General features: G+C 43.7%; 1 protein-coding gene and 1 long non-coding RNA gene across 4 annotated transcripts in view; one reads left to right on the plus strand and one right to left on the minus strand.

Annotated features, from left to right (window-relative positions):
• The first annotated feature begins 13,687 nt into the window (after positions 1 to 13,687).
• Positions 13,688 to 26,647, plus strand: part of SIAH1 (siah E3 ubiquitin protein ligase 1) — a 28,969-nt gene continuing 16,009 nt past the window's right edge. Inside the window, exon 1 of one of the 3 annotated variants that reach the window (XM_033418887.2) lies at positions 13,688 to 13,857. The gene's annotated coding sequence lies outside the window, so the exon portion shown is untranslated. Of the gene's footprint in view, positions 13,858 to 17,297; positions 17,597 to 26,647 lie in introns of those variants that run through there. The other 2 variants (XM_004264877.4, XM_049703692.1) reach the window with 2 other exon arrangements.
• LOC125962740 (uncharacterized) lies at positions 16,739 to 17,361 on the minus strand. The gene is made up of 2 exons (XR_007474406.1): positions 16,999 to 17,361; positions 16,739 to 16,916 (listed from the first exon to the last, which is right to left on the minus strand). It is a non-coding gene; the product is annotated as an uncharacterized LOC125962740 (long non-coding RNA).

Below are 26,647 nucleotides of genomic sequence, written 5' to 3' on the forward strand. Positions count from 1 at the left end.
CATTTCCTGAAAAGGGTTTCCTCATTTATAAAGTGGGGAGACCCTCCTGGGGTTGTGAGGATCACGTGAGTTCATGTAAGTGGCTGCCACAGGGTGGGCGTCCAGTAACTTACGTCTCCTAGAGCCTCTACTTACAGAACTAGAGCTGGAAAAGTGTTTCCGGGCTGACCCCCCCCACTTCACGAATGGGGAATCTCAGAGAGAAGGCACTGACTGGTGAGCCCTCAGTGGGCGGGGAGTTGGGGTCTTTTCTAGACCCCTGCCCATTGCTTTGCCCCTTCTCCATGGGCCCCCTGTGACCCAGCTTCGCTGAGATAGAGGACATCTGAGATCCCAGCTTCGGAATGAGCTGGAGAAACCTAACCCTAACTGGGAATTTTGTCAGCTCCCCAGCAGGGCCTGCGTCAATTAGTTTAATGGGCTCCTTTGTGCAGCCCTTGCCAGGGAGCAGGAGGGACCATATTTATTTGCTTTTTCCTTCACCACCTGGGTTTCACAAACGCGCATCCTTATATTGACTTTGAGGCTCTCTCAGTGTCAGGAAATCTACGCTTGCCCGTCCCCGTTGCCATAACAACAAGGTCCTGAAGGGTGTCAAGTGCATAATGTCCTGCCTTGTTCCTTAATACCCAGAGAGCAAAAAATGCAACCACTCAGATCTTACACTCTTTCCAAGAAATAAAAAAACACACACCGTAGTTAGCACAGTTTATAGAATCACACAAAAATTATTTGGAAGCTGCTGAATGACTTACTTAACAAGATGCCCACCTGCCCTGAGGTTTTGCTTCCTGTCTCAGCTCTGGATGCCCTCTCTCATGACCTTCAGGTCTTGTGATACTGATCAAGCTGGAGAAGGATGTCTAGAAATCTGATCACCGCTGTCCACTCAAGCACCAAGTGCCCAGGTTCAGTTGTAAAAACTCAGTTCTTCACTGCATGAATATCTCACTTTCCTGGGCCAAAATTTAATGACCTCCTGGGGACTGCACACCTCAAATCCATTTTCACATAAATACGCTGTGGTTTTCCACGAACGCATATTCTACCAGGTGGGGTTGTGCAGGAGAAGTTTGCATTATTAATTAGAGAAGGAAAGATTTAAACTGAGTAAAGAAGGCCAGTATTTTTTTTCTTTGTGTTCAGGAAATCATTTTGGTTGGCATGTTCAGCCAGCAAGAAAGAGGGGGATCAAGGAATTACCTACAAATTGGAGCCTTTTAAATTCTATTGTTAGAATCTCTTAAGGAGATCCCTAACAACAATGGTCACTGTTTTTCTAATTCTAGTCTCTTTTCATCCTAAAACTTCCCTTCAAGGAGTCTAGAAAGTGTATACTCAAAGGGAGCAAAAAATGGACACATATGCTAAGGGAGTTGCCCAAGACAAATCTAAGATGAAAGAGGTCTTCTTTAAAGATAAGTGTGAAGGTGCTTAAGAGTTAGTTGTCCCAGCTCAGCGCTGGTCACATAGACCACCTCCTCTCAGCCACATTGCAGACTAAACAGAGACATCTTGCACATCACCTAACAGTCTGAAATTACTGTTAGGACTCTGCAGTTGAGTCCTATATCCTTCTATTCTTCAACTTACCTACCTTCCTTCTTTCCTTCCTTCACGGAAAACTTTTCAATCATCTTTGCTCTCTGCTGTTGGGAAAACAAACACAGAGAAGTCACAGTCCTTGTGCAATTTAGTTACGGGGACAAGACATATAGACATTTAACAGAGAACAAAAGGGACGGGCTGCTGGCCAGATTGTGTCCCTGGTGCCTCTCTGTTTCTTTACAACAAAGCTGGGAAGATTTTCTGAAAGGGTGCTCTTTGGATTGGCTCTTGAAAGAAAGGAGGAGGTGTACTGGCAGAGAGGTTGCCTTCCTGGTAGGGAAGGCAGTGAGGTGTCAGGGAAGGGGCAATCAACTGAGAGTTAGGAGAACTTGGGGTGCATCCAAGCTATCTTGAAGTGGGACCTGTATTTAGTGGGGGAGGTGGCCCAGGGCCTTCAAAGACATTTTCCAGTGCTAATTGTCTATGATCAGTCTATGATTCTGTGGTGTCAGGAATACAGAGAAGTCAGGCTTCTGTTTCTAGAGTGTGTTATATCTGTCTGTAGCCCAATGGGATTGTGTCCTTCCCAGGACCTTCGCACGTGCCTTTCCCTCTGCCTGGAACTCCTCTGGATCAGCTCTGGTCAATAGAACTTTCTGGGATGATGGCAATGTTCTATTACCCTACGTAATCCAATACAGTAGCCACTAGCCAAATATGAATATTGCACACTTGAAATGTGGCTAGTGTGACTGAGGAATACATTTTTTATTTTACTTAATTTTAATTAATTCCAATTTAAATAGCCACTGTGGCTGCCATATTGGACTGCGTGGCCCTAGATTTTCTCATGGTTGGCTCCTTTGCGATGTTCAGATCTCACTTCTCAATCACCTTCTCAGAGAAGCTATCCCTTAGGTTTGCCACCTGTGGAAGGCAGAAGAATGCCCCCCACACCAAAGATGTCCATGTCTTAATCCCCAGAATCTGTGACTATATTATGTCACATGGCAAAAGGGAATTAAGGTTGTAGAAAGAATTAAGCTGCTAGTCAGCTGATCTTGAAATGGGAAGGTTATCCTGCACTTTCTGGGTGGGCTCAATTTAATCATATGCGCCTTCAAAAGTAGAAGCAAGTACAGAAACAGTTTGGGCTGGAGAATGAGATGGATGATAAAGGAGGAAGGATTTGAAGTGGTCAAACACTTGCTCAACAGCCTGAATGAGCAAGGATATGGGTTCTCCCTTAGAGCCTCCAGAAAGGAGCATAGCCTTCTGACACCTTGATTTCAGTCCTGTGAGGTCCCACCAGACTTACAACCTACAGAACTAGAAGATAATAAATTGGCATCATTTTAAACCATTAAGTTTGTGGTAATTTGAGCAGCAATAGGAAACATCTATAACAGACTAGCTTTGGCCCTCCTCTGCCCAGGCCCCTCAGGAGTGAAGAGTCTAAGGTTCCAGGGAGAGGGGCCCACCTGGAGCCCCCTTCTGGACCACACTTCAGCTCCCAGGACCATTGAATCCCAGTTCAAGGGTCCTGGGACTGCTCCCAAGGCTGTGTGCCCCTCCGCTTTTAGAGGATGGACAGAACCACAAGAGAACATTGCTTATGCCTATGTTTGGGAGGGGGTGAGGCCAGAGCTGGGACACTGTGCTGCAGTGCCACATGCACCCAGGTGATGTGCGGGACAGAGTGGGGTGAGGGAGCGTGGGAAGAGAAGAAGGTCAGGAGGAGAGCTAAAGGTCAAGCTGGCCTCTGGGCTGCCAGGTTCCAGTGGGAAACTCTAGAAAGCCTACCGATTTTAAATTCAAACGTGTTTTTTTTGTTTTTGTTTTTGTTTTTTTTTGGCCGAGCTGTGAAGCTTGTAAGATTTTAGTTCCCTGACCAGGGATCAAACCCGGCCCTGGCAGTGAGAGCCCTGAGTTCTAACCACGGGACCACCGGACCCCAGACCTGGAATTCTTTATGAGGGTGTATGTGTCCTCATAGGAGAATAGAACATATTTTCATGAATAAATAGCCTGTTACCTGGATCAGCCTTTTTCAGTACTTAAACATGTGTCTGGAGCCTCCATTTGTTCAGTCTGGCTCCCATCCATGATGGTCGGGGCAGGGCTATTGCTTTCTCTCTACCAATAGTCATACACCCCCATCCAGTCAGTCTCCCCATCACCTTGTTTTATTTTCTCCACAACACCTAATTCCGTCTGAAATTATTATGTGATTGCTCACATCATCACTGCCTTTCCCCATTAAAATGTAAACTCCAGAGAGCAGGTCTGTCTTGCTCAATGCTGTTTTGCCAGCACCTAGATGGAGTAGGTGCTTAATTGATATGTGTTGGATGAGTGGATGGGCAAATGCATTGAGGAGGAAGGGCCTTGCAGCTGGGCAGAGAGGTTTCACTTTGCATGCGGAATTTGGAAATACAGGTCTTTGTATAAGCTCTGCCACCATCCCTTCCCCACTCTGGAGAATTGGAATAGGAGTCCTTGAGGTCGCTTTAGGTTTTAAATTTCTAACGTATTCTAGGGAAGGGGGAAATTCTAGTGGTTACTGGTCAGGAGACTCCTATTAGTGACTTTATTAGTTACCTACTGATGTATATCAAATCACTCCACATTTAGCAGTTTAAAGCAACAAACATAGATTATTAAACAGTTTCTGTGGGTCAGGAATTTGGGAGTGGCTTAGTTGGGTGGTTCTAATTCAGTGTCTCATGAGGTTGCAGTCAAGCTGATGGCTGGCTGGGGCTGCCATCATCTGAAGGCTTGACTGGGGCTGGAGGATCATTCCAAGACAGCCCACTCACAAGGCTGTTGGCTGGAGGCCTCAGTTCCTCGCTAGCTGTTGGTGACCAGCCTTGGTTGCTCACCATGTGGACTTCTCCAGAGGGTAACTTGAGTGCTCTCATGACAAAGTGGCTGGGTCTCCTAGAGCAAGTAATGCAAAAGAAAGAGAACAAGAAAGAAGATAAAGTGCCTTTTTTGGACCGCTCTTGAAAGTGACACACCATCACTTTTGTCCTATTTTATTTGTAAGAAATGAGTCACCAAGTCCAGCCCACAATGAGGGGTTGGGGGATTAAGCTCTACTTTTGTTTTTGGCTACACCGTGCAGCTTGAGGGATTAGTTCCCTGACCAAGGATTGAACCTGGGCCTCAGCAGTGAAAGCGTGGAGTCCTAACCACTGGACCACCAGGGAATTCCTTAAGCTCTATTTTTAAAAGAAGGTATGTTTGTGGATATATATATATATATATATATATATATATATTTTTTTTTTTTTTTTTTTTTTTTTTTTTTTGCGGTACGCGGGCCTCTCACTGTTGTGGCCTCTCCCGTTGCGGATCACAGGCTCCGGACACACAGGCCCAGCGGCCATGGCTCACGGGCTCAGCCGCACCACAGCATGTGGGATCTTCCCGGACCGGGGCACAAACCCGTGTCCCCTGCATCGGCAGGTGGACTCCCAACCACTGCGCCACCAGGGAAACCCTGTGGATATATTTTTAAACCATCACAGTGACCAAGCTAGGTCTTTCTTCCTTGCAAAGGCTAATCTCCCTCCTTGCTTTTTTTTTTTTTAACCATTACTTGTTGCTTCTCTTGGGTCTTTGAATCTTTCACCGCTTTCTTCCTACCTTGCCTCTCCTATTTCCTCTGGTCATGGAAGTACACAGACACCACCACCCCTGCCCCCCCTTCCGGCCCCCAGCAATCTTACAAGTCCCTTTTTCTCCTAGTTGTCATCCCTCTGGTTCTGTGCTCTGGCCCCTCACTAGCGCCCCCTCCTCCCATCTGCTCTCTTTATCTCACTCTTCTGCTGGTTTCTCCTCTTCCTTCCTCTCTCTGAACATGGACTTTCTCTAATACCCTTTTGTTTCTCGGTATACTCTTGTCCTTGAAACTCTCATTAACTTCTATGATTTTTTTTTTTTTTTTTTTTTTTTTTTTTTGTGGTACGCGGGCCTCTCACTGCTGTGGCCTCTCCCGTTGCGGAGCACAGGCTCCAGACGCGCAGGCTCAGCGGCCATGGCTCACGGGCCCAGCTGCTCCGCGGCACGTGGGATCCTCCCGGATCGGGGCACAAACCCGTGTCCCCTGCATCGGCAGGCGAACTCTCAACCACTGCGCCACCAGGGAAGCCCAACTTCTATGATTTTAACCAACCCTTCTAGGTAGATGATACCCCAAAGCACACTCTTTTCTCAAATTCCATCCCCAAATTTCCTCCTGTCTGCTGTACTTCTCCAGCTGCATACCCCAGAAGCCGCTCAGCCTGCCAAGTCTACATTTAGACCCCCTCCTCCAATCTGCTCATCAGCCCATAATCACCAAGATTCATAACCTCAGGGACTCTGACCCTTCCCTCTCCCCCATTTCACCACTAAGCCCTTTGGATTTTACCACCAAGACAGTGTCACTAATCTAGTAAGAGAGCCTATGAATTGGTCTCTCTGTCTCCAGGGTACCCGGTCCACTCCTTCCTGCTCAGCATGCCTGAATTGATCCTTATACAGCATGGCTCTGAGTATGTTACTCCCCTGGCTCAAAACCTTTCAAGGGCTCCTCCTAGTTACAGACTTTCAGCTGGGCATCCCAGGTCTCACAGTCTGTGAGATTATGGTGCTTTGATGTTTAACCTCCAATAGGCTTGAACTCCCAAGACCTGAGATGAAATCTTGGATGTGTCACTTACTACTAATGTGACCCTGGGCAAGAAGCCTCACCTCCATGAGCCTGTGGTTTCCTATTTCCAAAAGGGGAATAGCATTACTTCCAATCAGGCGTCTTGAGGATTAAAAGAGATAATGTACATAAAGTTCTTATTCTTGTTCACATTAAACCAGGAGCTACACTGTAGCTGCTATCATTACCATCCCATTTAAAGACACTTAGCAAAAAACACCTGCTGCCAGGTAGGTGCTCAACAAATCACTGCTTTCCCAAGTGTTACTTGAGTGTGTACCTCTGGCATTACTTTTATTTTTAAATTATTTGTTCCAGTTGCTTTTCATTATGACAAGTGACAGGATTTCCAAATGCACATGTTAATACATTTATTATAGATCAGAAGTTGGCAATCTTTTCCTGTAAAGGGCCAGAGAGTGAATATTTTAGGCTAGGAGGGCCATGTACGGTCTATGTCATAACAGTTCAATTCTGCTGTTACAGTGCAAAAGCAGCCGTGGACCACATGTAAATGAATGGTGGTAGGTGTGTCAAACAAAGCCTTTTAATGGACACTAAAATTTGGATTTCATATAATTTTTACACGTCATTAAATATTCTTCTTCTTTTCATGTTTTCCAATCATTTAAAAAAGTAAAACTATTCTTAGCCAGTGGGTCCTACAAGAACAGACGGTGTGCTAGATTTGGTCTGCGGGGCCAGTTGCTGACCCCTGGTACAGAGTGTTTACTACATTTAAACAATAAACAGAAATTGACTTGAGAATAATATGAAGTAGAGTACAGATGATATGTGGATCTGGAGAATATTCTGACAATGGTGCAAGAATAATCTAAGTTGGTGCAACACATCAATAAAACCGCATTGGCCACAGAGCTCTACAGTCTGGTTCAACCTAGCTGTCCAGCTGCATCTCTTCCAGGGCCCAGCCAAGCCAGGCTTTTGTTTCCCACATACCCTGCATGTTCCCGAGTCCTTTGGTCTGGAACACCCTCTCTGAGTTATTTTTACTCCCAATACTTCTGACACCAAAGGTGTGGAACTCTTCCACACCAGCAACCAGTTCAATTCTCCAGACAACCCCGTCCTGACACTGTCTACGTGGAGCCGGTGTCAGCCCTGCAGGTTGAAGGGCACAGTCCCACAAGAATGCCCTTACTTCAGATGACAGTCCCAAGCACTGGGTCCCCTAAGTGCCCACACTTCTATCAACTTGGCTACAAAGTTGGAGGTTCCCACAACCCCTTACTTTGAGGTTTGACAATTTGCTGAAACGGCTCACAGAACTTAGAAAAGTGCTTTACTTACCATTACCAGTTTATTATAAAGGATATTATGAAGGATACAAAAGAACAGCTAGATGGAGACGTACACAGGATGAGAAACAGAAGGGTCTGGAACACAGGAGCCTCTGTCAGGAACAAAAACCAAATACATATTTCTTGTTTTAACATGATATCACCCCTTCTCATTATGCTCATTAAAATCATGTCATGTAAGGGCCACATTAAATACCAAGTCTGTTAAAAGCCCTCCAGTGATTCCTCCCTCTCCCACAAAAGATATTTTCCCTCCTCTGCCCCTTCTCTTCATGCCCTCTTCTCTCAGTAACAACCTGCCGGCACCTTCATTATTGTACTTGTATTAGAGTTATTTGCCTATTTATCTGACTTAAAACCAAGGTTCTTAAGGGTCTGGGACCTTATCTAGCCAGAACTTGGCAGTACCTGGCACAAAGCAGGCACTCAGAAAGCATTTCTTGAACTTTGTTTCCTTGAATTGAAAATGGGATTTGACATTATTCTGGCCACTGTGTAAACTGACATAATGGAGTGGAAGAGATTAGCTGGTAAAATTGTAGTCAATGGAGCGGGTCTGCTGGGAGGCTGCAGAGGGGAGAGGCCACACCCGTGGGGCACGGCTGGCAGAGAGTAGGGTTCGGTCTGCAAGGCTGTGCTCCTGGTCTATATCAGTGAAACCTTCAGGAAGCAGGTCTGAATAGAGAGAAAAGTAGGCTTCCTAGAGCTTCCCACGCACTCGAGAGGCTAAGCAAAGAGCACAGAGCAGTTCAACGGCTGATTGTCCCAGGCCCCTGGAGAACCCAGGCCTGAGAAGGGCGTCCCGATACGCATCGTGCCCCAGTTCTGTGGAGTGAATCAGGCTCTGATGCAACTGGCAATGTGCCTTCATCACGAGCCCAATCTCTCAGGTTCGGTACAGACGAGCTTTGTCATTTCTCTGAGGGAATCACTGCCATTCCTCTTCCAGGCTCAAAGCAGCCCCCCTGCCCCATCTAGCCCTCATGAGATGACAAGTTAAACTGCTCCGATGACCAGTTTTCATTAGGTAAGGAAGACCGATTAAGCAACGGTGACCCAAATAACCTTAGTGGTACAGATGCTTTTTCGAAGCCAGCGGAAGTCTTGTCAAATTAAAGGATGTCAGGATGAGATACTGTGAATATCAGTTTCCTTCTCTGTGGCAGTGGAGAGGATTAATGAAATGCTTGTGAAGTGCTTTGAAAATTTAAGCTGTTAAGAATTATCGTTCTGTGTAATAGGGAAAAAATAGAATTCTTGGCTCATTAAAGCTATAATGTTGTAAGCCTGAGTGCTTTTTCCAGGATATCTTTGAAGGCTACATTTTTATTAAAAGAAAGGAAGAACAAGAAAGAAATGAAATGTGTCTATAATATGCATACACATGTGCTGGAAAGTCAGCTGGGTTAATCATTGTTTCTGTTGATTAAGAAATGAGCTGTGAGAAGCTGGTTCTTATTGCGTACCAAAAGACAGTTACTAGGAATCAAGTGTTCAAACGTGCAGGGACAGTTTCACTAAAATATTAGTAGACACGCACTTGCTTTCTCTCAGTAGGCTCAAGGGATTCAAAGGCTGTGAGGCTGAATGCAGGTAAACATGGAGTTCGATGTGCTCTGATAGCCTTTTCCATCTTAACATAACCACATGAGGTAGACATCCTTCCACCTTCACTCTGTTGGCAGGTTTGCCCAGGGATGCTTTTGCTTTGTTCCAGATGTCCTGTGATATTCAAAAGCGCGTCATCCTCAGTGGACCCTCGCATCTCTTTCTTCTTCTTTTTTTTAAGACCCCAAATAGCCAAACCAATCTTTTCTCTTTTTAAATATTTATTTACTTAATTTATTTATTTCTGCTGTGCCGGGTCTTAGTTGCAACACGCGTGATCTTTTAGTTGCAGCATGCGGACTCTTAGTAGCAGCATGCATGCAGGATCTAGTTCCCTGACCAGGGATTGAACCCAGTCCCCCTGCATTGGGAGCATGGAGTCTTACCCACAGGACCACCCGGGAAGTCCCCTCAGTTCTCTTTCAATCCACATTGACTGAGGACTTAGACTTCCTTTTGTGTCTGCACCCATTTCCTATTGCTGCTGCTATCAATTACCACAAACGTAATGACTTAAAATGACATAAGTGTATTCTCTTATAGTTCTGGATGTCAGCAGTGTGAAATCAGCCTCACCGGGCTAAAGTCAAGGTGTTGGCAGGGCTAGTTCCTTCTGGAGGATCCAGGGGAGAATGCATTTCCTTTGCCTTTCCAGCCTCTGGAGGCCTCCTGCATTTCCTGACTATTAGAGTAGGCTCTTCCTACTCTTTCCTGGCATTGCCCTGACCTCTGCTTCCCTCCTCACGTCTCCTTCTGTCAACTCTCCTGCTTCCCTCTTTCCCTTACAAGACGCTGTGATTACACTGGATGCACCAGGATAGCCCAGGATAATCTCCTCATCTCAAGATCCTTAACTCAATCATACCTGCAAAGTCCCTCTCCCAACATATTCACAGGTTCTTAGGGGGAGGTTGTGGATGCTTTGGGGGGGGGCATTATTCTATCTACCAGACTCCATCTGCCAGCCCCCTTCTGTTGTTTTTTTGTTTTTTGTTTTCTGTCTACTCAAGCCAGGCCCTGTTCTAAATGTTTTACATGGATTAACTCATTTAACTTTCACAATCATCCTAGAAGAGAGGGTCTGTTACAATAGATGAGGAAACTGTGGCAAAAAGGTTAGATTACTTGCTTGGGGTTACTAATTTAGTACTCAAGCCTAGAACTCACAGACTTTGTGTCCTTAAAGACTTTTTATTACCTTTATTGTTTTTAATTATAAAAGTAGTGTCATATATATGATTAAAATAATTCAAATGAAAATTCCTTTCCTTCTCCTCTACCCCATCTTCATCTGGATCACTCCTCCTAATAGCCCTTTGCAACTTCAGCGCTTCCAGCAGTCACCCTTATACCTTAATATTACACAGACACCTTAATTTTTAAATTAATATAGACAGTTTTAGGTAGTTGTCCAGATAAAATAACATGTACTTTTTACTAATTCTTCTAAAATTATTAAAATGAAAATCCTGAATTTAAAAATTCTCATCAAGGACTTGAGAGCTCTGGAGAAGAATTCATGTATAAACTCTTATAGATCAGTGTACCTTAGTTGAAACGCAGGCATAGAACAAAGAGCGAAGGCCTTGGAGCCAGGCAGGCCTGGCTGTCAGCTTTCACTCCAACTCCTATTATTAGGTACCCTTGGAAAAGTTACTTTTCCTCTCTGCATTTCAGTTTCCTCATCCATACGATGCTCCCTTCATATGTGTTGTTAATTTTAAAGTAACTAACCTGTAAATTTTAGCACATGTTAGGAGTTCAATAAATGCTAGTTCTTCCAAGAAAGAAGGAACAAATGTCTTCTAACAAAGAATGAAAACATATAAAACAAAAAACATAAACAGATTCCATAGACAGCCAGAGGTTTTTAGGACATGGTCCTTGTCTAATATTTCCTCATTTGCTCAACAAAAATTTTGAGGGCTCTCTATGGCATTGTGCTAGGCCTGGATGGGGACACAATGGTGAATGTGCTGTGCCCCTCACTGCGAAGGGCTTAGTATACTTCTTAGCACAGAACAGGAGCTCAACATAGAATTTTTTAAAAGGCTAGCTTCTGATGACTATAAACAAAAGATCTGGATCTGTGGAAATGAGTACGTGCGTGTTTGGGGGTCGGGGGGAGGCAGGGATTGTATCAAAAGCACTGGACAGATGGATACTAATTGCATTTCACTGATTTAAGATTGACATTTGGAATGTAATTATTCTTAATACCACCAATCCCCACAGACCACCAGGTACGTAAAAACCTAAATGATTTTCCAGCTTCTTGCAAAATTTAGTGCCTATTACATAACCTGTTTCGTGAAGAAATAGATTCAATTCAAGGAAAAAAACAGTTCTGGATGAATGCATTTCCTGATCATTGAGGAACTTTTGGCAGTTAGTCCCTATCACGTTTTTGGGTGTTCATGCTGTATCTCCAATTTCTTCTCCACCTTGTTTGGCAGAATTTGTCTTGGATGCTATTTAATACAATCACCAACACCAGACAGTGACTGACTGTCAACAGGTGTGTCTGATAAAGAAAACATTGTTTCTGCTCTGCTTCAGGCATGTCTGACATGTTGAGGACCTGCTTTCCTTTGCAAAGCTGATAGGAATCTAGTATTTGGGAGGGAGGAGTGCTTCCCTGTTTCAGGCCAAGAAAGGCTCTCAGTTTGGCTAGCAGCAGAGCTAAGCTTGGAAGAGAATGCTAATATGTCTTCAGAGCTCTCCACCACAGCTGAATGATAAATAGGTATTAATGGTCTAACGTGAGAGAAGATAGCAGTAGTTTCCTGGGCAAGAGATATGTATGATTGCCTGGAAACAAACACAGCTCATCGACGATCCAGGAGAGATGGCTTTGGCCTTGTAAACTGGTCTGTTATAAAACAATTGTATTGACATTAGACACTTGGAAATCATCTGTACTGTCTTAACTGGTTTTGCCAGCTTTGACGGTGTTATCTGGGATTGCATGTAATCCATGCAAATGACAACTTGCTTTGACTGTATAGAGGACAGCCAGTGTGCCTTGAATGGTACTAGCGCATTCATCAAATGAGTCAGTGAACTAATAGAAGCTTGATGGAAGAGAAGTTTGAGAAATGGGCCTTCCAAAAAAACTCAGGGATTTCAGAGACCCATACAGAAAGCTATCAGTTAGAGCAGGAGAAGGACTTAACAAAGGCAGGATTTATGCTTTGGAAAAAGGGCACCGGTGATTGGGAGAAGGGAGGGTGATGCTAAGTGGGGCTAAGGCTTTGAGCTTTGGGGAGCTTTGGAAAGTTACTGTAGCATTGTATTGTTGTATTGGAGGGACAAAATGGAGTTTAGAATTTTGTATACCTGAGGAATTCCCTGGCAGTCCGGTGGTTAGGACTTTGAGCTTCCACTGCTGGGGCCGCAGGTTCGATCCCTGGTCAGGGAACTGAGATCCCACAAGTGTGGCCAAAAAAATAAATAAAAACCAGAACTTTGTATATCTGAGATTTATATTTATATATATATACACATACACATCTGTATCTATATATACACATTATATAAAATTTGAATTCATGTTTCTTAAATTAAGAACACTGGTGGGTACAAAGATCTACATAGGTGTGTCTGAGTGCTCTTAATTTATAGAACAGTTTAAAATGGTCATACAAGAGAATGTGGGAGAGAGGAAGAATGTATGTATATGTGTGTATTTTTAGCAAATTTCCGTGTGAAAGAAACGATATCCAATTTTGAACATGATTCAATTAGTAAAAATCATGGACTAATGCAGTACGTCAAAACACTTTCTACTTATTCCACTCGCTCCTGCTTCATCTTTTGGTACAATCTCTCCAGACATCATGGAAAGACTAGTTGGTTTTGAGAAGATGTCAATGAGTTGGTCTCTAACCAATATTAAATGTCAAGTTACTATGAATTCGAATAAGATCCTAAAATATAGATACTATTATGAGCTCCTGCTTTATTCGTAAGTAGGAAACAGGAAAGTCACGCCGCTTACTATCACTGGAGCCTTTATTATGGGTCACCTACAGGATTAGCACTTTACATTCCATTGGAGTAGATGAAATTGCCATTTGATGTGATTTCAGGCGACCAGGAAGGCTCCCTACCCTGAAATATTTTCCCCATATGGCCTGAAAATATTTGGCACTCATCCTGAAATCCCATCATGTGGAGCACAATTTGGGTTGGCTTTAGAATTTACAAAATGCTTCTTTATAGATTAACTGTCATGGAAGAAGGGTTGCTTCCTTATTCAGAAAAGGATGCCTAGTTACTTCACAGTAGGGCTATTTTCCTTCAAATGTTTAAAACTTATAACAGTGTGTTTGTGTCCCACCCACACCTATCAGCCATTCATACCTTCAGTAGGAATGAACTAAATCAGATTAAGCCCCTCCCAAATCTAGGTAAGATTAGTGGGGATGAAATTATTCTAATGAGCTAGTTTTGCATAAAAGGGAAGCGGGAGAAGGAAGGAGACGTAGTTTCGACTTTTCTACAGGAAAGCAGGCACAAACCAAGCCAAGAAAAGCAAGTGTGAGAATTCCAGAAACAGAAGTTGCTTCTGAGTGGTGACGTGAAATCTCCAACACTTGGTAACTGACGTGTGGCATCTCCAAGGGACACTTTGTCCTGGGCACCCCTGCAGCTACAAAGAATCCACCAATTTATAAGGTACTCTAGCATCAAAGGAGATAGTGTCATTTTCAGATGGACAAAATGCTGTTGATAAATGGGTATTAATGGTCTAACAGGGAGAAGGAACGGGGATATGAGGGGCCAAAATTTGATTTTGGCAAAGCATAGCATTTGTAATTTTGATTGCCACAAAATAATATGCACTGTAATTTATGGGCAATTCAAAGAATTTTCAAGGGTAATTTTTATTACACTTATTTTTTTCTTTATGGGCAGAGATTAGAACCTAACTCTGGTAAGCTGTGTCACCACTATATGTTATGTACTTTTGTATATACCATATGTTTGCTTCGTGTCTACCTTTTTTAAAAAAGGTAGACTGTTCCTTGGACTTTGATGAGACACAGCTCAAATCTCCAAGGGAGAGGGAAGTATAGTTTGAAAACTTAGGGAATCTGGGACTTTCTCTGGTCTGGCTCCTAGGAAAATACCAGGTTTTCCTTGAGACCAATGTACTTGGCCCTCTCTTTATAAAGAGGTAGTTTTCTCAAAGGTAGAGAGATAGTGTCCCACTGGCTTACATTATCCCATCAAACTTCCCTAATTAAAAAAAAAATTGGGCCTTCCCTGGTGGCGCAGTGGTTGAGAGTCCGCCTGCTGATGCAAGGGACACGGGTTCGTGCCCTGGTCCGGGAGGATTCCACATGCCACGGAGCGGCTGGGCCCATGAGCCATGGCCGCTGAGCCTGTGCATCCGGAGCCTGTGAGAGAGAGGCCACGGCGGTGAGAGGCCCGTGTACCACACACACACAAAAAAAAATTATTTTATTGAAGTATAGTTGATTTATAATGTATTAATTTCTGCTGTACAGCAAAGCGATTCAGTTATACATAAAGATATTTTTTTCATGTTCTTTTCCATTATGGCTTATCACAGAATATTGAATATAGTTCCCTGTGCTATACAGTAGGACCTTGTTGTTTAATCCATTCTATATATAATAGTTTGTATCTGCTAGTCCCAAACTCCCAATCCATCCTTCCGCCACCACACCTCCCCCTTGGCAACCACAAGTCTGTTCTCTATGTTTGCGAGTCTGTTTCTGTTTCATAGATAAGTTCATTTGTGTCATATTTTAGATTCCACATATAAGTGATATCATATGGTATTTGTCTTTCTCTTTCTGACTTACTTCACTTAGTATGATAATCTCTATGTCCATCCATGTTGCTGCAAATGGCATTATTTCACTCTTTTATGGCTGAGTAGTATTCCATTCATGTCTACCTTTTTGATTTAGTTTATTGAGTTCTACCTTATATCTTAAAAATATATACCATATACCATCTTGTAATGCCCAGTTTTGCCTTAATTGAATGGAAATTGAAAAACCTCAAAATAACTGCTGAAAAAGAACCTTTCTTGGTTTTCCTCATTACTTCCTTTACTAGGCCCTGTTCTCTAGAGGATGACTCCAGAGAATCTGCCTCAAGCACGGGTGGGGTGGGGTGGGGCAGGGACTGTGGGGAGTGACCTACCACCTCCTTCCTAAATCCTGGGTTAAGTCCTGGTTTTTTACTTTCCCAATCTCAAGAAACACTGTGCTAACGGTCCCAGAGGAAGAGAGCAGCCACAAAAAGCAAAGTACTAGGTTGAGAACAGAAGTATCAACAGAGACACAGTCTACAAGTTTTTTGGGGAAAGCTGGGAACTAGCAGCTTGCGTTAGTACCTAAGAGAACTTTGTGTGCCTCTGGCTTTCAAGCAGAAACTTTTTTTTTTTTTTTTTTGGTGGTACGCGGCCTCTCACTGTTGTGGCCTCTCCCATTGCGGAGCACAGGCTCCGGACGCTCAGGCTCAGTGGCCATGGCTCACGGGCCTAGCCGCTCCGCGGCATGTGGGATCTTCCCGGACCGGGGCACGAACCCGTGTCCCCTGCATCGGCAGGCGAACTCTCAACCACTGCGCCACCAGGGAAACCCAAGCAGAAACTTTTGAGTGTGTTTTCAGTGGAGTGCCTGCATAAAAATTTCCCTTTTTACAAAAAATTTATTATTTTTGTCTGTGCTGGGTTTTTGTTGCTGCACACGGGCCTATCCTAGCTGCGGTAAGCAGGGGCTACTCTTCATTGCGGTGCGCGGGCTTCTCATTGCAGTGGCTTCTCATGTTGCAGAGCACAGGCTCTAGGCGCTCAGGCTTCAGCAGTTGTGGCTCGCGAGCTCTAAAGCGCAGGCTCAGTAGTTGTGGCACGCGGGTTTAGTTGCTCCACAGCATGTGGGATATTCCTGGACCAGGGCTCGAACCTGTGTCCCCTGGGCGGATTCTTAACCACTGCGCCACCAGGGAAGCCCTCCCATCTTTTTTTTTTTTTTTTTTAATTTATTTGTTTATTTACTTTTGGCTGCGTTGGTTCTTCGTTGCTGCACGCGGTCTTTTTCTACTTGCGGCGAGCAGGGTCTACTCTTCGTTGTGGTGCGCGGGCTTCTCATTGCAGTGGCTTGTCTTATTGACGAGCACGGGCTCTAGACACGCGGGCTTCAGTAGTTGTGGCTCCCGGGCTCTAGTGCGCAGGCTCAGTAGTTGTGGCGCATGGGCTTAGTTGTTCCGCGGCATGTGGGATCCCCCTGGACCAGGGCTCGAACCCGTGTCCCCTGCATTGGCAGGCGGACTCTCAACCACTGCACCACAAGGGAAGCCCCCTCCCATCTTTTTTAGATGGAAAATCTGATTTTGTATTGGTAGGGAACTTGGACGTAATGGGAGACTATTCCCTGGTGGTTTCTAAAATCTCATATAAAAAGTACCTTTTTGTTTTCACACAGAATACTACCTTTATGGAGGCTCTTACATGGAAATCCAGAGTTTGTAAAGGTCTGACACTGGCGTTTGCTCTTATATATACCTTGTACCCGTCAAGAACCGTGAATGACATTTTCCTTTTATTTTTTATGTAAAGACTCTTCAACTAAAATAATCTTTTGTAACTCGTTCCGGTTTTGCTGAAGAGCAGTTCAAACCTAAGGAAGCGTCTTGGACCTCTTCCCCTTTAGGCGTGGGGTCCCACGTCGGTGGCCAAGGCAGCCGGTTTCTTCTTCCTTTGGGAAAGAGTAGAGTTGGGAAGGGCCAGAGGAGGCGTTGTGTGAAACCAGCAAACAAAACAGGAGGGGTGGTAGATACCGGGGCCGCGGCGCGGGACGACCCCTTGGGCCGCGGAACAAAGCCCCGCGGGGATCGCTCAACCGAGGTCCCTGACGCGGCAGGCGAGCGCCCGCTCTTCCCCGGGAGAGGACGGTTGCAGGCAAGAGCGCGATATGCCACCGTTTGTGGGCCGCGATGCGTTCAGTCACAGCAACGGTAGCCGAGGAGCCCAAGCTGTAGCCGCCACCTCGGAACCCCGCACCGCAAGGATTGCAAAACTATCAGCCTGCCGCGCAAGAGCCTCTGCGCCTGCGCGCCCGCGGGAAGCCCCGCCCTCTCCGGGCCGCCGGCGCGCGGGGCCGCGCCTCCTCATGGCGGCCGCCGCAGTGTGTGGTATTTAGCGGGAGCGCGCGGCGGGCTCGAGGACGCGCGAAACGGCGGCGGCGGCCAGGGGGGAACCGGGGCGGCCGTTGCGGGGCGCGCTCTCGAGCGGCGGCGGCGGCGGCGGCCCAGGGTGTCCCGTCGGTGTCGGCACGGGGAAGAGGCGGTGGCGCTGCCCGCGGTGGCCGGGGTTGGCGGCGGCGACGGAGCGCGTTTGAGCCAGGACCGGGGTCCGAGGCGCGCTCTCCGCCCACAGGTAAGTGGGGCCCGGCCTGGAGGGAGGAGCCGGTCGCGAGGGGCTCTGCGGGAGGAGAACTCCCAGGCCCGGTAATGGCGGCGGGCGGGAAGGGCGGCCGGGCCGGGTCGCGCCGCCCGGGCGGGGGCGCGGGCAGCCCCCGGCGCCGGACGCCTTTGTCTCGGCCGGAGCCCGGCTGCCCGGCCGCCGGGCCGAGCGCCGCCCCCCGCCCCTCCCCTCCTCTGCCCGGCCCTTCCCCGCGCCGCGAGCCGGCTCGCCCCCGCCCCCGGCGCCCCGAGCCCCGCAGGCCCGCGCCGGGGGTCTGCCCCGAGCGGCCGGGCGAGGGCGGGGAAGGGCCTCCTCGCCGCCCGGCCCGGCCCCCGCGCGCCCGGGAGGCGGGCCCGGCCGGGGGAGGCGCCCGGCGCGCCCTGCTCCCGGGTGCCGGTCTTTGTTGTGAAGAGTCCCGGGGTGTGCGGCCAACATGGCGGAGGTCAGCTGAGTGCGGGCAGTGGCCAGCCCTTCTCTCCGGCCCCTCCCCGCACCGGTCCGGGGGCAGGACCGGGCGACTCGGCCGTCCTTGGCCTTCCCTGCCTGCCCCCGACCCCGGGAGCGGCCGTCCCCGATTGTGCTGCGTTCTTCCTCTCGCTCCGGCCCGAGCCTTCATTGTGCGGTGGGAAGAATGCAGCCTCCTCCCTTGTTTATGTCGTTAGAGAGGAGATCGCGTGAGCGTCTTGCCAGGGAAGCTCCAGCTTTTTATTGTAAACCTTGCTTTTCCTAGGCTTCATTTGTCGGGTAGTTTGGGGGCCTTTCTCGACTCTCCCAGATTTATAATTTAGGAATGTGGATAATCTGGGCCACAGCGTTGCGTAGGTTTTTCTTTTCCTGTGCCTGGAAAGATTAAGAATTTGTTTGCTCTGACATCTAGAGAAGTCCAGTTTGTGTGTTTGGAAAATCAGATGGTGTAGCTGATTTGTCAAAGTCGTAGAAGCCATGAGCACGGATATAGGACAGTGATCGGACTGACGGTTTCTAGCAGTTGAACATTTACCATTTCTTGATAAGGGGCTGTCAAGGGTAAATTTTTAACTCTTTGCATCAGTTGAACGTTGGGAGCACGACTCTGAAGTCAGACTGCCTGCTTTGGTTCCAGCCCTGCCCCACCGGTTTGTGACCTTGGGCAAGATGCTTAACCTCTGTGCCTCATTTTCCTTATCTGCAAAATAGGGGTAATGACAGTACCTACCTCGTAGGACTGTTGGGAGAATTGATGAGATGATAGTAGGCGAAGAGCTTAGGGCTTAGAGCAGTGGCAAGCCCATGGTTAAGTGCTCAATAAATGTTTACTGCTAAGGCTGTTGTTTAATCACTGAATTTGTGAGATTATCTTGGCATGTTGGATATGTTGGAACTGCATAGGCCAGAATATGTGAAATTACATTATAAATCATTAGTGCTTGGGTTTTTCTTTTAGTGCATTTTGTTACTTCTTAAAAATGAAAAGAGGTTTAGGTGGTAAATGTCCAGGCATTTGGAGATGATGGCATTGGGAAATTTCTATAGTAAGACATTTGGGTAGGTCTTGTGTGGTCTGGAATTTAAAAAATGAAATTCATGGGTCAGTTTGCTTTTGAGGACTTAACTAACTTGGAAGAGTGGAACAGTGAGTCTCTTTGAGTGTTAGGTGTCTGTGGTGTCACCATCTATTTTGGACATTACTGAAGAGCAGAGTGTAGTATGGTGATAAATGTAATGGTCTGGTAATTTTATCAGGCAGATATTGGCTCAAATTGGGGAGGAGAGGATGTTAGTTAGCTGTTAGGAGAACTTCGTGACAAGTAGATTTTGACCTAAAAAGGAGTATATAAATTATGTAATTTTTTGTTCTGGAAATTAAAGATACAGATTTTTGTGATCTGGAATAATTAGTTGCAACCCTAAAGTTGGCTTTGCCAAAATATTTTCTTTAGATATATTATAGACTTGCTGTACCTGACCCCTCTTGACACCGTTCCAGCATAATTTAGTAACATTTAATAATATTTTAAGCTGAAGTATAATTGATAGATATGGAACTTTTCAAGATAAGTATTACACAAACTACAAATTCAGAAATTTAATTCAATTCAGTGTAATGTGTTCTCCCGATAAGCTTTGGGAAATTCTTACAAAATTGTTGTAGAGCAATATTCTTTAGTATCTGTAATTAAAAATATTAGGCTACAATTAATTGCAGTTACAAAAGAAATATCTAGCTATGGCAACAATGACATAATATGAAGAATAGGATTTTATTTTCAGCTTATACAGTGTTTTGAAAACAGGTCTTACATAAGGACGGTAACAAAGTAAGTTTAGTAACTTTGCAAAGCAACCACTTAAAATTGTATTTTAAAGCAGTTGATTTACTTGATTTCTAGAGATTGAAGGTTTTTCTTGGCTTAAGAGATCTGTTACACAGTTTCAGTTATAATTATGGAATGTCCATGCATACCTTATAAAAATGTTTAAATTTTGGTTATTTTTGGTCTAGACCTCATTACAAACAAAATCAATATGTGAAAACCGCAGATTTCCTACCCTTCCTTCCCCTGCCCCCAAAAAAAAACCAGCAACTGGGTATAAATTTTTCCTCTCTAAAAAGCATCCTTAATGGTTTCTTTTATTTCTTTTATTTTTTTAATTTATTTTTTTAAAGGTCAAGTCTTTTATTTATTTATGGCTGCTTTGAGTCTTCATTGCTGTGCGTGGGCTTTCTCTAGTTGCGTCGAGTGGGGGCTTCTCTTGTGGAGCACGGGCTCTAGGTGCGTGGGCTTCATAGTTGTGGCATGCAGGCTCAGTAGTTGTGGCTCGCGGCCTCAGTAGTTGTGACCCACGGGCTTAGTTGATCCGCAGCATGTGAGATCTTCGTGGACCAGGGCTTGAACCTTTGTCCACTGCGTTAGCGTGCAGATTCTTAACCACTGCGCCACCAGGGAAGTCCAGTGGTTTCTTTTAAATAGAGATTTTTCTAATGCATTTTGAATCATCTGGTTTTCCATGGCTATAGTTACTAGAGCTTCTGCTGCAAAAGGGCAGGGATTGTGGTTTTTTATTCCTATATCCTCAGTGCCTAACACTCAGTACAGACTTGTTTCCTGACCTACTACTTCTGTATTCGTATGACACTCAGATTTCTTTGCTGTGAAACTTAGACCCATGTATTCTCTTGCTCGCAGGTCATTTTTTTTTATGATTATTTTTTAGAGGAGTTTTAGATTCACAGCAAAATTGAACAGAAGGTTCAGAGATTTCCCGTGTACTCTGCCCCACTCCTGCATAACCTCCTCCATTATCAACATCTTCCATCAGAGTGATACATTTGTTACAACTGATGTACCTACACTGACACATTCTTACCCATAGGTTATGGTTTACATTATGGTTCACTCTTGGTGTTGTGTATTATGAATTTTAACAAATGTATGATATGTACCCACCATTATAGTATCACACAGAATAGTTTTCACTGCCCTAAAAATCCTCTGTGGTCTACCTATTCATCCCTTCCTCTTTCCTAACTTCTGGCAAGCACTAATCTTTTTACTGTCTCCATAGTTTTGTCCTTTCCAGAGTATTATGTAATTGGAATCATACAGTATGTACCCTTTTCACACTGGCTACTTTCAGCTAGTCATATGCATTTAAGTTTCCTCCATGTCTTTTCATAGCTTGATAGCTCAGTTCTTTTTAGCGCTGAGTATTATTCCATTGTTGGGCATGTACCAGTTTGTTTATCTACTCACCTACCAGAGGACATCTTAGTTGCTGCCACGTTTTGGCAGTTATGAATAAAGCTGCTATAAACATCTGTGTGCACGTTTTTGTGTGGACAGAAGTTTTCCGCTCCTTTGGGTAAATACCGAGGAGTATGATTGCTGGATCTTATGGAAAGAATATATTTAATTTTGTAGTAAACTGCCAAAATGCGTTTCAAGTGGTTGTACCATTTTCCATTCCCACCAGCAATGAGTGAGAGTTCCCGTTGCTCCACATGCCCACCAGCGTTTGGTGTTGTCAGTGTTCTGAATTTTGCCATTCTAAAAGGTGTGTGGTGATACCTTATTTTTGTTTTAATTTGTGTTTCCCTGATGACAAATGATGTGGAGCACCTTTTCATGTGCTCTTTTGCCATCTGTGTATCGGATGAGGCGAGGTGTCTGTTAAGGTCTTTTGCTCATTTTTTAATTGGCATGTTCGCTTTCTTGTTGAGTTTTAAGATTTCTGTGCTGCATTTTGGATAATAGTCCTTTATCAGAATTGTCTTTTGCAAACATTTTTTCCCAGTCTGTGGTTTGTCTTCTCATTTTTTTTTTTTTAACATGTCTTCTCATTGTTTTGACTGTGTCTTTCCCTGCACGTCATTTTCCACTTTCACATACCAAGGTACTTCAAATTTATGTGTCTAAAACTAAAACCTTTGTTTCCAACCATACAAGGCTGTCATCCTCTGTATCCAGTGAGTCATAGAGCCCTGAGTTTTCTACTGTCTGGTTATCTCAAATCTGGTGTTGCTTCTGTCTCTCACTCATTTTCACATGTACGTTCAGTCCTTCTCTTTTACTTTCTAAGTGTCTATCTGCTTTCGGTCTCTGCCTCCTCCCTTCAGTTTTTCCCACTGCCATTTAAGGGAGCTTTCTAACATAGGTGACTTAAGGCCTTCAGTGTAAAGTCCCAAGTTCCTTGACATAGAGATAGTAAGTACACAGACCCTTCTGGAGCTGGCTTTTGTTACTTTCCTGTCATTTTCAACTGTGTACTTGCAAGTGCCTGTGTGCACCATATTTTGTCTTCCAACTAAGTAAGCTCTGTAATCTCAGCCTAGACATCACTTAGCTGAGGCACTCTTCCTGGATCTCCCCACCTTGAATTGGATGTCCTCTTTCCGTGTTCCCATAGCACTTTCTGCTTGGCCCTACTACAACCATATCCTCCTGAGCTATGATTTTTCTCTACTACTTTGCTTCCGCAGGTATAGACCGCAGTCTCTATGAGGACTTTGCCTTGATCACCCTTGTTGGTCTAGAGTTTAGCACTGTTGCTGGCGTGTAGTTGGTGCTCAGTAAATATTTATTGAATGACTGATACCGTCTCAGTGTTCAATTATGCTCTTCTAGCCTTATCCTCCAGCATTTCTTCTTTGCCATATCTGGTTAAACTGGATTCTTTTTGTTTCTTGAACATTCACCACACTTAAACACCTCTGTGCCTTTGCTCATGATTGTACTTGATCTCTCGCTACTTTGGGCACATGACTTAACCTCTCCAAGCCTTAGTTTCCACTAGCATGTGAACAGCTATGAAGCATATTGCTGCTCCTTGCTCTATATCCTAAAGCTAGAGTAGCAGTGTAGCTCAGTGGTTAAGAGCCAGATCTGGATGTGTCTCTTGCCTCTATCACTTACTAGTGTGTTTATGATTTTAAGCTCAATGAGAGCAGAGACACTGCCTAAAAGCAGGGACACTTGCATTTAAAAGCACATTACTTAACACAGAGAAAGTGCTTAAATAATTTTAAAAATTAGTTATTTAATTTCTCTATTACCACTTACATTCTAGTAAGTGAGAAAAGAATTACAAATTGTGATATGTACTGTAAAGGAGTAAAGAGTAGTGGTGGGAGGGAGACTTGCTGTGAGAAGTGGTGATATTCAAGCTACCTTAAAAGGATAAGGAGCTAGTCCTTTGAAGGAGAGAAGGGAGAACATCTCAGATTGAAGGAGCAGCGGAGGTGAAGGCCCTGAGGCAGGAGTGAACATGGACTGTTCCAGGAACTGAGAGAAGAGAGTGTTTCTGGAGCAAATGGATGAGGGGGAGAGATAGGCAAGGATCAGATCCTGCAGAGTCAAAGTAAGGAATGTGAATTTAAGTGTACTGAGAAGGCATCAAAAGATTTTAATTAAATTAGTAACATAATCTGCTTTTAACTTTTAAGATTGCTTTAGCTGTTTGGAGAATAATTGGTTAGAAGGCCATTTCTTTGATCAGGAAGTACCGTAGTTGATTATAACCTGGATTAAGGTGGTGGCTGTGAAGATGAAGAGAAGTGGATGGATTTGAGATGTATTTTGGGGACAGAATTAACAGGGCTTGCTGATGGATTAGATATGAGAGGTGAGGGAAGGAAGGAATTAGGTTGTTTCTGGCATGAGTAATTGTGTGGATCATGGTGCTATTTACCAAGAATGGAAAAACTAGAGGGGGTGGGGGGGTGGTGGTACAGATAGCAATAAAACTCAGAAAATGGAAGGATAGCAAATAAACTCAAAAGTTCTGATATGTTGGATTTAAGATATCTATGAGACATCCAGAATGATCCAGTGAGGCAGAAGGAATATCACAGAAGCCAGATGGGAGATAGTAGAGCATGTTCGGGTGTTAGGAAATGGTCCAGTAGAAAAAGAGGGAGACATTGATGTGAGAAAGGGATAATAGAAGGAGTATGAAGTCTGAGAAGGTGACAGGACACTGCCCAAGGGCCTGGGTCACTTCTTCCATTCTAAGGGGAGGAAAAGGAAGTGGTAAGTCAGCATTTGATGGCTTCTGTTGTATTTTCTAAACGAAGTATGGGTGAAGCCATCGGTTGAGTATTTATAGTTAGTGATTACTGTACTATGGTGGGTTAAAGACATAGTAGAGAGACATATATTGAGAAACTGAGCAGAGGGGAGGAGAGAAGAGATTCTGTGATGTGTTACCAGCTATGACACCTGATACTTATTGTTCTCAGGAGATTCTAGAATACCTAGAGCAATAGTGTTACTTCCCCCCCACCAGTGTAAACTTTTTTGATGAAGTGTAGGATAACTACATATAGAAAAGTGCTCAAATATTAAGGATACAGCTTGATGCATTTTCACACACTATCATGACCAGCTCCCATGTATCCTGTTACTTTTATTTTGATTTTTGGGTGTGTGTGTGTGTGTGTGTAAATCTTCAGGAACTCTAGACTGAATGATATATCAATAGATAATACAGTCCATTTGGGGGTCAATTTATTCTCTAGGTTTGAGCCACAGTGACCAAAATGATATTGGCAAAGACCTTTTATTAGGTTTGAGGTTGGCCAGTCATGTTGAACTTACTTGTGGCTTTTGATTTTATTTTGAATAGTAGGGGATTGGGAGCACATGGAACTAGAAAGAGAAGTGGAGGAAAAATCTTTGGAGAACTAATTTATATTTATAAAGCAGATATTGCCAGTGAGAAATAGTCTCTTAGAAAATTAGAAAAATTTAATGCCAGTCTTGAATTTTATAGGAAGTATTATACTGTACTTGTTATAGTTATTATTGTCATGTTGACAGGCTTAGGTAGTAATGGTTGATACAGTGAAATTAAGTACACTGTACACTACATTTTTTACTTCAATTTTTGGTTTAAATGAAGTAATCTAATTGTTAAAAACTTGCTTTTTCCCCCTTTGTATTTTACCTTTTAGCTCCTTTGAACTCAGCTGAAGTTGAGTTGTGGCTTTTTTGTTTGTTTTTGTTTTGTCAGAGTCCCTGATTTAGTTTTGTTAGGGACAGCTTCGGATATCTTGTTAATACAGATAGTTCTGAGTTAATCTCTGTAGACTGTGTTCTTTTGATTTTGCTTGGAGAGGTGAGCAGATAAATTTTGTCTTAGAATTAACTTTTAAAATGCTAAATTTAGGTATTTTTTATAAGTATAAACTAAAATATATACATATTTGAAATATGTGGGTTTTAAAAAATGTGAATAAGCTGTTTTTTAAATAATTTTTTCCCTATAAGTAAGTATTCATCTATTTGAGGCATTTTAAGAAAAAAACTAAGAAAAAAAGAATGCAGTAGGCAAAATCAACTCTTGATCTCTCAGTGTTTAAATTTGTGTATGAAGTCACTAGCAATTCATTAGCAGGAAAGTGTGGGGACACAAAATATGCACTAAAATTTAATTATTATTAATCACCAAAGTAATATAAATGTTTTATGGAACATTTGAGAAATGCATACAGAAATGCAGCCCCCACCTTCCTCATGATTGTTCATAATGTGATAATTGAAAAGTAACCATTGTAGACATTTTGGTGTAGTTTCTAGTCTGTGTGTTCCACATTTTTTTGAGACAGCCATAGACATTTTAAAGTCCGTTTCTTTGATCTGACTTAAATCCTTGTAGATATTTTCCCATTAATGATTACCACTTGTCAGTAACTATACATGTTTGAACTGCATAATTCCAAATGATGAAGTTTGTGCTTATGGTCTATATCCTTCTGTTCTTGATATTTTGTGTACTTGTAGTTAGGTGGTCCCATCTCTGTTCTCTGTGATTTCTGGTTCTAAACTTGACCTCCTTTCCCCCTTCTCTAAACCCTTACCTTAAGTCTTTAAACCACATTCTGCAATTCGGATGTCCTTCTGGTTTCTTTTCTGTCCCATTACATGGTATGTACACACATGAGTACATATATAAAAATAGACAGCTATGTCAATGTCCATATTTACTTAATTCTTTTTTTCTCTTTTAACATAAATGGGATTGTAATATATCCTGTGGGCTTGTTTTTTTCCTCCACCTGTTTAAACAGTTTGATTCTTATATGTTAGTAGTTATGAGTCTATCTTTTTTAAAAGAAAAAAAAGGCAGCATCGTGTTCTGTTGTATGGACCATAATTTAATCACTTTCTTAAGCTAGGGCTGTTTTCAGTTTATTTGCTCTTACAAACAGGACTGCTGTAGGCATCCATATGTATACAGCTTTGCCAATGTGTAAATCGTTGGATAGACTCTTGGAAGAGAAACTACTGGGTCAAAGAGTATTCAAACTTTATATTTTGAAACAAGCTGCCAAATCTTATTAGAAGCCTTCACAGTGGACATTTCCAACAGTGTAGGAAAGTCTGTTTCTGCACATCTTATGTAATACTTGGAGTCAAATCTTTGGAAACAAATTTATAATTTTTTAAGTAATGCATGCAGTTTGTGACAGTTCTCACATCAAGTTTTTGAATTTCTTTTTCTTTTAGTCTAAAGAGTTTTACATGTACAATAATTAAAAATCAA

Source organism: Orcinus orca, chromosome 20 (genome assembly GCF_937001465.1).
Source record: "Orcinus orca chromosome 20, mOrcOrc1.1, whole genome shotgun sequence".
Lineage (NCBI taxonomy): Eukaryota > Metazoa > Chordata > Mammalia > Artiodactyla > Delphinidae > Orcinus > Orcinus orca.